The sequence below is a fragment of the Bufo bufo genome, chromosome 3 (assembly GCF_905171765.1).
Source record: "Bufo bufo chromosome 3, aBufBuf1.1, whole genome shotgun sequence".
NCBI lineage: Eukaryota > Metazoa > Chordata > Amphibia > Anura > Bufonidae > Bufo > Bufo bufo.
The window spans coordinates 686,035,440-686,051,588 of NC_053391.1; the positions used below are offsets into that span (position 1 = coordinate 686,035,440).

Here is a 16,149-nt window from a genome sequence, read left to right on the forward strand (position 1 = left end):
TGTGTTTTGTGGATCCGATCCATGTATCCGTGGATCCGTAAAAAACATACGGACCTCTGAATGCAGCCTTACAGGGGGGTGATCAATGACAGGGGGGTGATCAGGGAGTCTATATGGGGTGATCACCCCCCTGTCATTGATCACCCCCCTGTAAGGCTCCATTCAGATGTCCGTATTTGTTTTGCGGATCCGATCCATGTATCAGTGGATCCGTAAAAATCATACGGACGTCTGAATGGAGCCTTACAGGGGGGTGATCAATGACAGGGGGGTGATCAATGACAGGGGGGTGATCAGGGAGTCTATATGGGGTGATCTGGGGTGATCAGTGGTTCATAAGGGGTTAATAAGTGACAGGGGGGGTGTAGTGTAGTGTAGTGGTGTTTGGTACTACTTTACTGAGCTGCCTGTGTCCTCTGGTGGTCGATCCAAGCAAAAGGGACCACCAGAGGACCAGGTAGCAGGTATATTAGACGCTGTTATCAAAACAGCGTCTAATATACCTGTTAGGGGTTAAAAAAATCGCATCTCCAGCCTGCCAGCGAACGATCGCCACTGGCAGGCTGGAGATCCACTCTCTTACCTTCCGATCCTGTGAACGCGCGCGCCTGTGTGCGCGCGTTCACAGGAAATCTCGGCTCACGCGAGATGACGCGTATATGCGTCGCTGAGCGCAGGGCTGCCGCCTCCGGACTGCAATCCTACGTTAGGCGCTCCGGAGGAGGTTAAAACACGTGTGTAAACACGAATATGAACTTTGCCCCACGATAGCTCTTTTGTAGAACCCCCATGAAAACTTACAGTTACTTGGCTTGGCCCTTGGGGATCTCAGACGCCACTTCCACACTTTGGCCGGGGGCTCAGCGGAGCTGATGTTGTGTTTTATCCTAATGAGAAAGATTTCATAATAAGGATTTGGAGAAGGGGCAGAGGGATAGCAGAGCAGGGAGAGGCTGGTGCTGCTACTAGGGGGTCATACCATGGGGGAGTAATAAAGCCCACCATAATGCCCCCCAGTAGAAATAATTCTCCTTATAATGGGCAAAACATACCCCCTTGTTATGCCCCCAGTTGAGCTAATGTTCCTATAATGTGCCAATATAAAATACCCCTTCTCAGTGCCCCCGTAGATGACCCCATAGTGCTCCTCTCCCCCTTCCCCATAGTATCCACCATAATGTGTCCCAGTATAAAATGCCCCTATACAGAGCCCCCCATATAAAATACCCCTTCTTTTTAGCCTCTGTAGATGCCCTTATAGTGCCACCCAATCATGTGCCAGTAAGATGTGCCCCCATAGATGCCCCCAATCATGTGCCAGTAATAAGAGCCCCCCCACTATCATGTGCCAGTAGCCATAGTGCCCCCCCTATCATGTGCCAGTAGCCCCCTCTTATGTGCCAGTAGCTCCCCTTATTATGTGCCAGTAGCCCCCTCTTATTATGTGCCAGTAGCCCCCCTTATTATGTGCCAGTAGCCATAGTGCCCCCCCTATCATGTGCCAGTAGCCCCCTCTTATTATGTGCCAGTAGCTCCCCTTATTATGTGCCAGTAGCCCCCCTTATTATGTGCCAGTAGCCGCCCCTTATGTGCCAGTAGCCGCCCCTTATGTGCCAGGAGCCCCCCTTATGTGCCAGTAGCCCCCTTATCATGTGCCAGTAGCCCCCCTTATCATGTGCCAGTAGCCCCCCTTATCATGTGCCAGTAGTCCCCCTTATCATGTGCCAGTAGCCCCCATTATCATGTGCCAGTAGCCCCCCTTATGTGCCAATAGCCCCCTTATGTGCCAGTAGCCCCCCTTATGTGCCAGTAGCCCCCTTATCATGTGCCAGCCCAGTAGTCCCCCTTATGTGCCAGTAGCCCCCCTTATGTGCTAGTAGCCCCCTTATCATGTGCCAGCCCTGTAGTCCCCCCTTATCATATGCCAGCCCAGTAGTCCCCCCTTATCATATGCCAGCCCAGTAGTCCCCCCTTATCATATGCCAGCCCAGTAGTCCCCCCTTATGTGCCAGCCCAGTAGTCCCCCCTTATCATGTGCCAGCCCAGTAGTCCCCCCTTATCATGTGCCAGCCCAGTATTGTACCTATATAAAAAAAAAGAAAACACTTATACTTCCCTCCAGCGATGCGATGCAGGCCTCTTCCGGCCTGTGTCCCTCGCTATACGGCTCAGGTGGCGCGATGACGTCATCGCGCCGCCTGCACCGGCCTCTTATAGGCTGCCAGCACTAGGCCGGCAGCCTATCAGAGGAACAGGAGGGGACACACCTCTCCCTCCCCTGCCGCAGCATAGACATCTGTATCGCCGTCCTGAGGACGGCAATACAGATGACTATGGAGATGAGCGCTTCCACAATGGAAGCGCTCATCTCCTGCTCCTGCACTCAGGCCTGCCAGCCTACCGGGAAATTTCCCGGTATCCCGGCAGGCCAGTCTGACCATGGTATTCAATATCAGATTGACGGGGGTCCGACACCCAGCACCCCCTAACGATCAGCTGTATGAAAGGCGCGGACAGTGTTAACGTTCCGTCTCCCTTCTCTCTTCCTATTCGCTGCAGCCATGTCTATGGCGAGCAGAAAGAGAGAAGGGAGACAGCACTTGCGCACTGCATGCGCCTTCCATTCATACAGCTGACTGGTGGGGGTGCCGGGTGTCGGATCCCCGACGATCCTGAGGATAGGTCATCAATATCTAAGTGTGTCATGTGTGATACTGTCTGCTGAGCTGAGTATCTAATCCTATCCTGTGTGATACTGTCTGCTGAGCTGTGTATCTAATCCTATCCTATGTGATACTGTCTGATAAGCTGCTGTATCTAATCCTATCCTGTGTGATACTGTCTTTTGAGCTGTGTATCTAATCCTATCATGTGTGATACTGTCTGCTGAGCTGTGTATCTGATCCTATCCTGTGTGATACTGTCTGCTGAGCCGTGTATCTAATCCTATCCTGTGTGATACTGTCTGCTGAGCTGTGTATCTAATCCTATCCTGTGTGATACTGTCTGCTGAGCTGTGTATCTAATCCTATCCTGTGTGATACTGTCTGCTGAGCTGTGTATCTAATCCTATCCTGTGTGATACTGTCTGCTGAGCTGTGTATCTAATCCTATCCTGTGTGATACTGTCTGCTGAGCTGTGTATCTAATCCTATCCTGTGTGATACTGTTTTCTGAGCCGTGTATCTAATCGTATCCTGTGTGATACTGTCTGCTGAGCTGTGTATCTAATCCTATCCTGTCTGATACTGTCTGCTGAGCTGTGTATCTAATCCTATCCTGTCTGATACTGTCTGCTGAGCTGTGTATCTAATCCTATCCTGTGTGATACTGTCTGCTGAGCTGTGTATCTAATCCTCTCCTGTGTGATACTGTTTGCTGAGCTGTGTATCTAATCCTATCCTGTGTGATACTGTCTGCTGAGCTGTGTATCTAATCCTATCCTGTGTGATACTGTCTGCTGAGCTGTGTATCTAATCCTATCCTGTGTGATACTGTCTGCTGAGCTGAGTATCTAATCCTATCCTGTGTGATACTGTCTGCTGAGCTGTGTATCTAATCCTATCCTGTGTGATACTGTCTGCTGAGCTGTGTATCTAATCCTCTCCTGTGTGATACTGTCTGCTGAGCTGTGTATCTAATCCTATCCTGTGTGATACAGTCTGCTGAGCTGTGTATCTAATCCTATCCTGTCTGATACTGTCTGCTGAGCTGTGTATCTAATCCTATCCTGTGTGATACTGTCTGCTGAGCTGAGTATCTAATCCTATCCTGTGTGATACTGACTGCTGAGCTGTGTATCTAATCCTATCCTATGTGATACTGTCTGCTAAGCTGCTGTATCTAATCCTATCCTGTGTGATACTGTCTTTTGAGCTGTGTATCTAATCCTATCCTGTCTGATACTGTCTGCTGAGCTGTGTATCTAATCCTATCCTGTCTGATACTGTCTGCTGAGCTGTGTATCTAATCCTATCCTGTGTGATACTGTCTGCTGAGCTGTGTATCTAATCCTCTCCTGTGTGATACTGTTTGCTGAGCTGTGTATCTAATCCTATCCTGTGTGATACTGTCTGCTGAGCTGTGTATCTAATCCTATCCTGTGTGATACTGTCTGCTGAGCTGTGTATCTAATCCTATCCTGTGTGATACTGTCTGCTGAGCTGTGTATCTAATCCTATCCTGTGTGATACAGTCTGCTGAGCTGTGTATCTAATCCTATCCTGTCTGATACTGTCTGCTGAGCTGTGTATCTAATCCTATCCTGTGTGATACTGTCTGCTGAGCTGAGTATCTAATCCTATCCTGTGTGATACTGACTGCTGAGCTGTGTATCTAATCCTATCCTATGTGATACTGTCTGCTAAGCTGCTGTATCTAATCCTATCCTGTGTGATACTGTCTTTTGAGCTGTGTATCTAATCCTATCATGTGTGATACTGTCTGCTGAGCTGTGTATCTGATCCTATCCTGTGTGATACTGTCTGCTGAGCTGTGTATCTAATCCTATCCTGTGTGATACTGTCTGATGAGCTGTGTATCTAATCCTATCCTGTGTGATACTGTCTGCTGAGCTGTGTATCTAATCCTATCCTGTGTGATACCGTCTGCTGAGCTGTGTATCTAATCCTATCCTGTGTGATACTGTCTGCTGACCTGCTGTATCTAATCCTATCCTGTGTGATACTGTCTGCTGAGCTGTGTATCTAATCCTATCCTGTGTGATACTGTCTGCTGAGCTGTGTATCTAATCCTATCCTGTGTGATACTGTCTGCTGAGCTGTGTATCTAAGCCTATCCTGTGTGATACTGTCTGCTGAGCTGTGTATCTAATCCTCTCCTGTGTGATACTGTCTGCTGAGCTGTGTATCTAATCCTATCCTGTGTGATACAGTCTGCTGAGCTGTGTATCTAATCCTATCCTGTCTGATACTGTCTGCTGAGCTGTGTATCTAATCCTACCATGTGTGATACTGTCTGCTGAGCTGTGTATCTGATCTTATCCTGTGTGATACTGTCTGCTGAGCTGTGTATCTAATCCTATCCTGTGTGATACTGTCTGCTGAGCTGTGTATCTAATCCTATCCTGTGTGATACTGTCTGCTGAGCTGTGTATCTAATCCTATCCTGTGTGATACTGTTTTCTGAGCCGTGTATCTAATCGTATCCTGTGTGATACTGTCTGCTGAGCTGTGTATCTAATCCTATCCTGTCTGATACTGTCTGCTGAGCTGTGTATCTAATCCTATCCTGTCTGATACTGTCTGCTGAGCTGTGTATCTAATCCTATCCTGTGTGATACTGTCTGCTGAGCTGTGTATCTAATCCTCTCCTGTGTGATACTGTTTGCTGAGCTGTGTATCTAATCCTATCCTGTGTGATACTGTCTGCTGAGCTGTGTATCTAATCCTATCCTGTGTGATACTGTCTGCTGAGCTGTGTATCTAATCCTATCCTGTGTGATACTGTCTGCTGAGCTGTGTATCTAATCCTATCCTGTGTGATACTGTCTGCTGAGCTGTGTATCTAATCCTATCCTGTGTGATACTGTCTGCTGAGCTGTGTATCTAATCCTCTCCTGTGTGATACTGTCTGCTGAGCTGTGTATCTAATCCTATCCTGTGTGATACAGTCTGCTGAGCTGTGTATCTAATCCTATCCTGTCTGATACTGTCTGCTGAGCTGTGTATCTAATCCTACCATGTGTGATACTGTCTGCTGAGCTGTGTATCTAATCCTATCCTGTGTGATACTGTCTGCTGAGCTGTGTATCCAATCCTATCCTGTGTGATACTGTCTGCTGAGCTGTGTATCTAATCCTATCCTGTGTGATACTGTCTGCTGGGCTGTGTATCTAATCCTCTCCTGTGTGAAGCTGTCTGCTGAGCTGTGTATCTAATCCTATCCTGTGTGATACTGCCTCCTGAGCTGTGTATCTAATCGTATCCTGTGTGATACTGTCTGCTGAGCTGTGTATCTAATCCTATCCTGTGTGATACTGTCTGATGAGCTGTGTATCTAATCCTCTCCTGTGTGATACTGTCTGCTGAGCTGTGTATCTAATCCTATCCTGTGTGATACAGTCTGCTGAGCTGTGTATCTAATCGTATCCTGTGTGATACTGTCTGCTGAGCTGTGTATCTAATCCTATCCTGTGTGATACTGTCTGCTGAGCTGTGTATCTAATCCTATCCTGTGTGATACCGTCTGCTGAGCTGTGTATCTAATCCTATCCTGTGTGATACTGTCTGCTGACCTGCTGTATCTAATCCTATCCTGTGTGATACTGTCTGCTGAGCTGTGTATCTAATCCTATCCTGTCTGATACTGTCTGCTGAGCTGTGTATCTAATCCTATCCTGTGTGATACTGTCTGCTGAGCTGTGTATCTAAGCCTATCCTGTGTGATACTGTCTGCTGAGCTGTGTATCTAAGCCTATCCTGTGTGATACTATCTGCTGAGCTGTGTATCTAATCCTCTCCTGTGTGATATTGTCTGCTGAGCTGTGTATCTAATCCTATCCTGTGTGATACTGTCTGCTGAGCTGTGTATCTAATCCTATCCTGTGTGATACTGTCTGCTGAGCTGTGTATCTAATCCTATCCTGTGTGATACTGTCTGCTGAGCTGTGTATCTAATCCTCTCCTGTGTGATACTGTTTGCTGAGCTGTGTATCTAATCCTATCCTGTGTGATACTGTCTGCTGAGCTGTGTATCTAATCCTATCCTGTGTGATACTGTCTGCTGAGCTGTGTATCTAAGCCTATCCTGTGTGATACTGTCTGCTGAGCTGTGTATCTAAGCCTATCCTGTGTGATACTATCTGCTGAGCTGTGTATCTAATCCTCTCCTGTGTGATACTGTCTGCTGAGCTGTGTATCTAATTCTATCCTGTGTGATACTGTCTGCTGAGCTGTGTATCTAATCCTATCCTGTGTGATACTGTCTGCTGAGCTGTGTATCTAATCCTATCCTGTGTGATACTGTCTGCTGAGCTGTGTATCTAATCCTCTCCTGTGTGATACAGTCTTCTGAGCTCAGTATTTAATCCTACCCTGTGTGATACTGTTTGCTGAGCTGTGTATCTAATCCTATCCTGTGTGATACAGTCTGCTGAGCTGTGTATCTAATCCTATCCTGTGTGATACTGTCTGCTGAGCTGTGTATCTAATCCTATCCTGTGTGATACTGTCTGCTGAGCTGTGTATCTAAACCTATCCTGTGTGATACTGTCTGCTGAGCTGTGTATCTAATCCTATCCTGTGTGATACTGTCTGCTGAGCTGTGTATCTAATCCTATCCTGTGTGATACTGTCTGCTGAGCTGTGTATCTAATCCTATCATGTGTGATACTGTCTGCTGAGCTGTATCTAATCCTATCCTGTGTGATATTGTCTGCTGAGCTGTGTATCTAATCCTATCCTGTGTGATACTGTCTGCTGAGCTGTGTATCTAATCCTATCCTGTGTGATACTTTCTGCTGAGCTATGTATCTAATCCTATCCTGTGTGATACTGACTGCTGAGCTGTGTATCTAATCCTATCCTTTGTGATACTGTCTGCTGAGCTGTGTATCTAATCCTATCCTGTGTGATACTGTCTGCTGAGCTGTGTATCTAGTCCTATCCTGTGTGATACTGTCTGCTGAGCTGTGTATCTAATCCTCTCCTGTGTGATACTGTCTGCTGAGCTCTGTATCTAATCCTATCCTGTGCGATACTGTCTGCTGAGCTGTGTATCTAATCCTATCCTGTGTGATACTGTCTGCTGAGCTGCTGTATCTAATCCTACCATGTGTGATACTGTCTGCTGAGCTGTGTATCTAATCCTATCCTGTGCGATACTGTCTGCTGAGCTGTGTATCTAATCCTATCCTGTGCGATACTGTCTGCTGAGCTGTGTATCTAAGCCTATCCTGTGTGATACCGTCTGCTGAGCTGTGTATCTAATCCTATCCTGTGTGATACTGTCTGCTGAGCCGTGTATCTAATCCTGTCCTGTGTGATACTGTCTGCTGAGCTGTGTATCTAATCCTATCCTGTGTGATACTGTCTGCTGAGCTGTGTATCTAATCCTATCATGTGTGGTACTGTCTGCTGTATCCAAGCCTATCAGTCATGTCTCCCTGATCTCCGCACAGCAGAGTCGTGTCTGTTCTGCAGATAAACATGCGGGAAGCAGGGAGACATAATATTTTCGGGGGGGATTACCAGCCGCCCCCGAGTCTGCAGGTGTTTAGGTTGCGGTGGACGTTTTCCAGTAACTAATAATTCAGAAAGAAAACAGAAAAAGATTTATAAAAAAAAATGAAATACTAACAAACCCAGAAAGTCTTAAAGGGCATCTGTCAGCAGTTTTGTCCCTATGACACTGGCTGACCTGTTACATGTGCACTCGGCAGCTGAAGGCGTCTGTGTTGGTCCCGTGTTCCTATGTGCGCGCATTGCTGAGAAAAATGATGCTTTATAATATGCAAATGAGCCGCTAGGAGCAACGGGGGCGTTACCGTTTCACCTAGAGTCTCTGCTTTCTCTGCATCTGCCGCATCCTCTGCACTTTGACAGGGCCAGGCGGAGAAAAAGTCAGAAGTTGCAGAAAAAGCAGAGTCTCTAGGTGTAATGGTGACGCCCCCGTTGCTCCTAGAGGCTCATTTGCATATATTAAAACCTGCAACAAGTCGGCCAGTTTGATAGGTACAAATCTGCTGACAGATGCCCTTTAAAGAGACCCTGTGCTGGGACAAGACACTGCCAGTCAACAGGGGCGCTGCTAGGTTAAAATATTCAGTGCTTGGGCCCCTGATGTTTTGTCCCGGGCCCCGAATGTGCTGCCTGCCTGCTAGATACAACTGTGTTGCCTTCCTCAGGACGGCATCACAATTAAATCTAATGCACTGCAAGAGCTGAAGGACCTGTGATGACATCACAGGTCATGTGATCAGTTCTAAATGCAGTAGCTGAAAAGGACCTGCGGTGATGTCACCGTCATGTGACCAGTGCAGGAGAGGACGGCTCAGCAGTGAAGAGAAGTCCTGGGAAGAAGCTGTGGTGAGGTCTGCTACATGAGGAGAGGTAAGTGAAGGGAGAGGCAGAGCAATGCTGGGAGTTGTAGTTATTTAACTGGGACTGTATGTTAGGGCTGAAGGGAGGGAAGTTATTTACATGGGACTGAAAGTTACATGGGAATGCATGTTGGAGGTGGCTGGGGCAGGGTGATGTTATTTACATGGGACTATATGTTGAAGGCGACTGTGGGAGGGAGTGATATTTACATGGGACTGAATGTTGAGGGGTAATGTGATTTACATGGGACTGCATGTTGGAGGTGGCTGGGGAGGGGGTTATGTTCTTTACATGAGAATGTATGTTGAAGGCGGCTGGGGAGGGGTAATGTTATTTACGTGGGACTGTATATTGAGGGGGGCAGGAGAGATGGTGTGATGTTATTTACATGGGACTGTATTTTAGAGGGGGTTGTAGATAGAAAGGGATGTTATTAACATGGGACTGTATATTGAGGGGGGCTGGAGAGATGGTATTTACATGGCACTCTACATGGGACTGTATGGTAGAGGGGCTGAGGAATTCTAATTTTTGAGGACAGTAAACAAAGGATTATAACTACAGGGGGCACTGCAGGGGGCGATATAAATACTGGGAGGGCTTCAGGGCGAGTATTATAACAGTAGGGGGCAGTATAAATACTGGGGGCACTGTAGGGGCATTTTAAATCCAGGAGACATTAGGCTTTCTTATTACTACTGGGGGCCCTACAGGAGGGACTTATAGATCTGCATTATTTCTACTAAGAGCACTGTGGGGGTCTTATTACTACTGAGGGGTCTGTAGAGAGCTTTATTACCACTGGGATAACAATAGGGGGCCTTATTTATACTAGGGGCTCTGTAAGGACATTATTAATCCCAGAGGGCTCTTTTACTAATGGAGGCACTCTTGGTGAGCATTATCACTGTTGGGGGCACTGTAGGGGACAGCATTACTAATGAGGGTATTCTAGAAGGGAATTACTATTGGTGGGACTATGAGGAGCACTATTACTATGGGGGGCACTCATTTTTCTTCAGGATAGTATTTGGGGGTACAGAAAAATGAGGAAGCTAAGATGTCCGTGCATCACACTCTGCAGAGACGAGTCGCGGCTGAGAGAAGTTGTCCGGACGGAATGAAGAAGATGATGACAGAGAAGATCTACATCGGAGGAGACGTCACCTGGGAGGCCCTGGATGTGAGAGGTTCGTGCTGCTGTATAGCTATAGCGGGCTTAGGGGTCGGTTGGTCGACTTAGAGAATTGTGCCTTATGCATTGGATCTTTTGAGACCCTAGCAACGCCCCTGCCAGTCAATATAAGGCAGTGCATGTGGTCATGTACTCCCTGCAGCATAGGCCTATAGAGAAAGAACCATAGTGCTGCACCCCATTATTGTCCAATGTGTGATATCCAATATGGCTTCCATTACTCCACCAATGAGAGTTGTCCCTCAGGTTTCCTGCGGCAGATGAAAGGTACACAGCAGGGGACGTTTTGCTGCTAAAAGACCAGGACTATAGGAAAGCTGGGTAACCGCGCTGTACCGACAGCCATACCACTGCCCAGATAAGGCTAGGGTTTCACCGCCACTTTCGGATCATGTCAGTCCTGTCGATTTGGATTTTTTTGTGCCTGCATATGCAAACATTACTTGCGAGAGCGCAATCTTTACGCAGTTCACGACTGTAAGTCTGGGTCTGCACCTGTTCTGCAATCACGGACAAGAATAGGCATTTTCTATATAGCGCCGGCCATGTGCGGAACGCGAAGGACTTACGGTCGTGTGAATGCACCCTAAGTAGCCCTCGCCTTATTAGACGGGCGACCTCCCTGTCACCCACTTTGCGCATTCCTATCTGACCTCCGATCACCTTCTCCCCTATTTCATCTTGAGTCTCGGGCATTCACTCAATTCTTGCCTCATGGGCGGCAGATTTTGGGTAAAAATCTTTAAGTGTTGTAGGTGACCATCCAATTATCCAGAATTTCGGATAAGCCGCCACCTGTCGGTTGGGAGTACCAAGATGGGGGTCACTGGCAGGGATTTCCTGGGGGCGCCAGAGAAGCCTCCTGGAGGGGCGTGGCCTAAATGAAAGGATTTTGGCTTTGTAAAGGGGGCGCGTCTAAGCCTGAAAGATTATTCCCCCCCCCCCCCCCCGATCCCTGGCAAAGAAAGTTGGCAAGTATGCCCCAAATCCACGGCCACCCAACCCCTCTCTCAAAATCGGAAGGAGTACTTGCCAACAGGTTACTGATTTTTCCAGGAGAACCTTGTGAAAGGGGTGGTCCAGGGTGTGGGGCTTTAGGGTGTTCATGGGTGGTCCAGGGTGTGGGGCTTTAGGGTGTTCATGGGTGGTCCAAGGGGTGGGGCTTGCAGAGTAAGTAGGAGAAAGGCCCTTTCTTAATAGTTCTATGGGGCCCTGAAGGGGAACATAAAGCTCCTGGGCCCCAATGTAATATAATCAGGCTCCTGACATTATGGGGCAACCTCTGCACCCCCACAGGAAGGAGAAGGCCTAATAGCCAGGCTCAGCCCATGGCCACCTCTGGGCACCCAGTCCTCAGGCGCTGCAAAGTGTCATTCCGACGTGCGGCCGCTAGATGTCCTAGGAGAGCGGAGGGGGCGGGACGTGACGTCACGGCGAGTTTCGGGTGAAAAGCAGCTGATAGCCTCCGAGCTCTCAGAACGGCGTGGACTGTGCCGGGAGCGGGTGTGTGCGGAGATATACCGGGGTCTACCGGGGGAACGGCAGCTCTACCATCTTCACACCGGCTTTCATTCAGTACCCCGAGTTCGTGGTGAGTTCTACTGCTCGTGATGCAGGAGGGTGCCGGTGGTGGTCCCGGGCGGGGGTGCAAGTGTTAATTGGGCAGTTATCTTATGTAAATGAGCTTAAAAGTGATGCTCTGCGGGGGGATTCCTTGAGTGATGCTCTGCAGAGTTGGGGGGTCACTGAGTGATGCTTTCAGAGTTGGGGGGGTCACTGAGTGATGCTCTGCAGGGTCAGATGGGACTTTGCAGAGAACAAGCTGCTAAGGACAAAGGGTCCTGGGGAGGGAGCTGCTGGAGTTGTGCTCTGCAGGGCTGTCTGCTGCTAGGTTAGGGTGTCCTGCCTGACATTGAGGCACTGCAGATCCCTTATAGGTGACAGTGAGGTGGCGCGCAGTGCGGATTGTGCCACGGCTGCTGTGACTTTTCCCTGTTCCATTGTCACACTTTGTACCAGAAGATCAGGCTGCTTTCACACTCGCGTTTTGTACGGATCCGTGTTTGTATTATCTTCAAGGCTACTCTCACACTGGCGGTTTGGCTTTCCGTTTGCGAGATCCGTTCAGGGCTCTCACAAGCGGTCCAAAAGGGATCAGTTTTTCCCTAAAGCATTCAGAATGGAAAAGGATCCGCTCAGAATGCATCAGTTTTGCCTCCGATCCGACTCCATTCCGCTCCGGAGGCGCCGCCTGCAGCGTTTTGGTGTCTGTCTGACACTGAGCCAAACAGATCCGTCCTGGCACACAATAAGTCAATGGGGACGGATCCGTCTTGGCTAGGTGTGCAGCAGAGGCTACCTGGCTCTACATCTCTGGGGGGTGTCACCGCCCTGCCCCCTTACCTCTCTCACAGGGAAGGGGGAGGGGGTAGCTGCCCCTTACCACTGCCCACCCCCTCTGTAACCCGAGATCTGTCAGACTCCTCCAGGGGCTTCAGGAGTTCACTGCCCTGGCAGAGTGCCAGAGTCATTTGAAACCTTCCCCCCCCCCCCAAAAAAAACACAGCATTTTCCTTTTTTTTATTATATTTTTAAAGTTTATTTATTTTCTTAATTCCACAATAAGTTCCATGATGTTTGTGTACATTTTTTTTTTTTTGTTGTTTTTGTAAAAAAATATGAGATATATATATATATATATATATATATATATATATATATATATATATATATATATATATTATTTATTGTGATATTCGGTTGCACATTTATTTGTTCTCAGCGACAGATTGGGAATCGGGGGTTACTGGGCTCGGAGGGGGTGTGCCCCTCCTGCTGGGAGATGCTTTGCAGTTGGTGACGGGTCGCGCTTATTGACCATTAACAGTATAACCGCTGAGAGCCCGGCATCCCGGCTCAGTGCCCTCTGCGCAGGACGATATTCAGTTGTACCGACTCGTTTTTCACAGGACTGAAGGGACCCCGTCAGGTTTTAGAGATGTAAGGATTGATTGAAAAGGGAGGGGGGGGGACTTTTTATCCCCCCCCCCCCCCCCCCAAGTGCCGTATGTAAATGACCTTTCTGGAGCCACCCCAGGGAAGACCTGGGTACATTATGTCTACCCCGTATGAAATCCGTTGTCCTCTGGTTCTGGCATTTGCGCAGTGATGCTGAGTGGCTGATTGGTTCTGGGGCAGTGGAAGCCAGCGTCACTGCGCATGCGCCAGAACCAGGGCACAGTGGCTCACGTGTGTTTATTTCTGGCCTCAGTCAAGCCGGATTGATTGGGTTTTGGACAGGACCTCCTGTGACCTTTCTTCCAAACGGTGACTGACATCGGACATACCGGGTGAAGGGCTTAAAGGGTGTTTTTTTTTTTTTTTGTTTTTTTTCCCCTGCTCCTTCGGTTACATATGAGGATTTTGAGCAGGATGGGATGGTTAAGGGATGAGAAACCAAGTGATGGGTTCCCCTTAAAGTTATTGTCTTGCTTTTGTAGAGAAAGTTAATACAAGCCACTTACTAATGTATTGTTGTTGTTCATGTTGCCTCCCGGATTCATTTTTTCCATGGTTATGACCACCCTGAAATCCATCAGTGGTGGTCGTGCTTGCACAATATAGGAAAAAGCACCAGCCTACGTGTGCTCCCACGGTCCCGGCCACCAGAGAGGCTGACGCTTTTTCGTATGTTGTGCAAGCACGACCACCACTGATGGATTTCAGGGTGGTCATAACCATGGAAACGAGCAGTGTATAATGTGATGGAAAAATGAATCCAGCAAAGGAAGCAACATGGATAACAACAATATTAGTAAGTGGCCTGTAATAACTCTCTACATGATAAATGCCACTTGCTGAAGTGAGGCGACTCCTGTGCCCTATTGCCACCTCCAGCAGGAAGCCGTCGAGGTGCCTTCACACACAGCAGCCTTGGTGCATACATTTCCCATACACCCCCCACTATTTATAGCTCCGTTATTGCGGCTCTTGATCCGACCTCGGACATCTTCTGTTCCCTAACCTATGTGTGGTATACAGATGTAACGTTACATGATGGGGGTTGTAGTGCTGAGCTGCTGCTTCCGCTCTGGGTTCCATCTTCTGCTTCCTTCTTGCTGTAATGAAGCTCTAACCACAGTCGACCTCTCTGATATCCGGAAGCTCCATCTTCTGTCTCTGCACATACGCAGACCACCATCTGGTGTCCCCGTGGCCTCCTCGTGGATGATATACAGGACTCTGGTCTCCATTCCTAACAAATCAATTGGGGAAGGTTTTGTGTTCCAGCAAGCCTCCTCCCGAGACGATACGAAGCGCTCCGAGGGCCCGGCTCACGAGGAGGACAGGGGGCGACCCAGAAGGGGGGAAGGGCTCGTTTTGAGCAGACCAACAGTTATGGCGGTTTCTCATCATTTAGGACCAAATGTTCTGCTCATGAAATTGTCAACGGCCACCATAAGCCCCACACATGGGAGTCCATAAAATTTTATACATTTTTTTTTAAATGTTTTTATAATCTTTTGATGCATATTTTACTGTGTGCACACGTCTGCGGGAGTCGGTTAACTGGAACAGTGTTTACCCAGAGATTTCATGGCCTGACGACGTGGTCGACCACAAGTGTCTCTACCTCTCCTGCCAAGGGCACAGAATTCTGTAGAATTTTTTAAATCTCCTCGGCTTTGAATCGTTGCATTTGACATTGTCGTCGTTTGGCCGGAAAGAACAGTTATATATATTTTTTGTTTGTTTTTGTTTTTTCACTTCTTGAATTGCAGGTGCCAGAGTGACCTGGCACCTTGTGGGTGCAGTGTGGCGAAGGTTGCTCAGCACCCGCGGGTGTCGGGTAACTCGTGGTGTCGCAATTCAGCCGTATGCGACTGTAGCAGGAAGAACGAAGCGACGAAACTGCCGAGTTCAGTTTTAGAAACTTGAAGGAAGATGGTGACTCAGTGAGATATAAGGCACCTGAAAATACAGGTCCGTGAGTCACCCGTCAACTCGTTAACCTTTGGCGACAAACCCAGATGCCATTAAAGATCATCCAGGTGATGCCACCCAACTCTTCTAAACTCCCAAGTGGCTAGCTGAATAGGAATCGGATCATCGGGTGCTCACCCAGGACCTGCGACCTCTCTGGGTCCCGGACGAGCCCCCAATAATCGTAAAAAAGGTAGACCAGCACCTTCGATATTGACCTACTGCTGTGGGTAGGTGCCCCAAAACATGACCATATGCTTCCTGTGAAATTCCAGTCCTCTAAGCCTGAGAATTGCTTCTTTCTGTTTTTGTGCAAAAAAAAAAAAGTTTTGGATGCACTGTGCTCTATTCGATGCACCCCTACCAGCATAGAAGTCTCGGTGGGGGGGGGGGGCTGAAGAGTGGATGCACAGGGATGGGGATAATAGCGGAGCAGTGGCGCAGCATGGCCCTGTGTGCGATCCACCTACGGTCACACCGCGGTTTATATATAGATCAGGGGTCCGCGCTCTGCTGTATTATTCATTCACTTTGTCTGTGCTGACAATGGGAGCAGCGGCCGCCTCCTACATAATGCAGAGCTCAGGATGTTGGAGGGGATTGTGTGTCCTAGCGCTGCTGTGTCATAGTGAGCTCATCGAGGCCTGATGGACCTCGTGCCTCAAGGAAGCTCTGCAGAATTCTTTTTTTGTTTGTCCCCTTTATGCTCTTCCCGTCACGATCTGTGCTGTACCAGGAAGCAGGCGGGTGCCCCAGGGTGAAGGAAATTCAGTTATTTTTTTCCCCCCTGCGTTGTGACATGTTGCCGGTATGAGGCGGTGGTGTCACTGAGGCGTCTGCTCCTCCCGTGGCACGCCGGAATAAGTACGTGGATGTTTAATGACTTGGGTTTGTCTTGTTTTATAATTA

The 16,149-nt window shown here is 48.4% G+C and overlaps 1 protein-coding gene across 3 annotated transcripts in view; it reads left to right on the top strand.

Annotated features, from left to right (window-relative positions):
• Positions 1–16,149, top strand: part of RELT (RELT TNF receptor) — a 61,217-nt gene that overhangs the window by 29,140 nt on the left and 15,928 nt on the right. Inside the window, exon 1 of one of the 3 annotated variants that reach the window (XM_040426493.1) lies at positions 11,741–11,848. The exons of 1 other annotated variant lie outside the window; for it this stretch is intronic. The gene's annotated coding sequence lies outside the window, so the exon portion shown is untranslated. Of the gene's footprint in view, positions 1–11,740; positions 11,849–14,445; positions 14,534–16,149 lie in introns of those variants that run through there. One more of the 3 variants, XM_040426495.1, reaches the window with a different exon arrangement.